The sequence below is a fragment of the Anoplopoma fimbria genome, unplaced genomic scaffold, assembly GCF_027596085.1.
Source record: "Anoplopoma fimbria isolate UVic2021 breed Golden Eagle Sablefish unplaced genomic scaffold, Afim_UVic_2022 Un_contig_12746_pilon_pilon, whole genome shotgun sequence".
In the NCBI taxonomy this organism is placed as follows: domain Eukaryota; kingdom Metazoa; phylum Chordata; class Actinopteri; order Perciformes; family Anoplopomatidae; genus Anoplopoma; species Anoplopoma fimbria.
This window is the reverse complement of record NW_026552665.1, coordinates 1-678: the sequence shown is the minus strand read 5'-3', so window position 1 is coordinate 678 and position 678 is coordinate 1. Positions and strand designations below refer to the sequence as shown.

Genomic DNA, 678 nt, shown 5'->3' with positions numbered 1-678 from the left:
TCCCTGTATAGACGAAAGAGCAAAGCGTGGTGATATAGTATCTTTAAAAGGCCCTTTGGTAGGCACAATATTTGCTTACGGCCATACCACCCTGAACACGCCCGATCTCGTCTGATCTCGGAAGCTAAGCAGGGTCGGGCCTGGTCAGTACTTGGATGGGAGACCGCCTGGGAATACCAGGTGCTGTAAGCTTTTTCACTCCTCTTTACAAAAAGCAGAGGCGCTGCTGCTTTTTCAGTGGACACCGACAGGGTGGGAAGGAAATAGCTAGATCATGACTTGCCGGTATAGAAATGACACAAATCCAGTTAAATGATGGCTTTCATCATTCCTAAGCTCATCGATCATTTTCTTTTCAATTTTATGCTAACGTATTCTACATTTCAACAGTAAATATTAATATTTTTACTGCACTACAATTGTGAACCTTATAGCCACTTTGTACATTCTGATTTGACATTTAAAAGCTGTGAGTTTGTCTGGCAATCTGCAGGCGCTCCCTGTATAGACGAAAGAGCAAAGCGTGGTGATATAGTATCTTTAAAAGGACCTTTGGTAGGCACGATATTTGCTTACGGCCATACCACCCTGAACACGCCCGATCTCGTCTGATCTCGGAAGCTAAGCAGGGTCGGGCCTGGTCAGTACTTGGATGGGAGACCGCCTGGGAATACCAGG

At 45.4% G+C, this 678-nt stretch overlaps 1 non-coding gene and 1 pseudogene across 1 annotated transcript; both read left to right on the top strand.

Annotated features, from left to right (window-relative positions):
• The first annotated feature begins 73 nt into the window (after positions 1-73).
• On the top strand, positions 74-192 carry LOC129116141 (5S ribosomal RNA). Its single transcript, XR_008533437.1, has one exon. It is a non-coding gene; the product is annotated as a 5S ribosomal RNA (ribosomal RNA).
• Positions 193-570: 378 nt separating this feature from the next.
• Positions 571-678, top strand: LOC129116142 (5S ribosomal RNA; annotated as a pseudogene; the record flags this gene model as incomplete).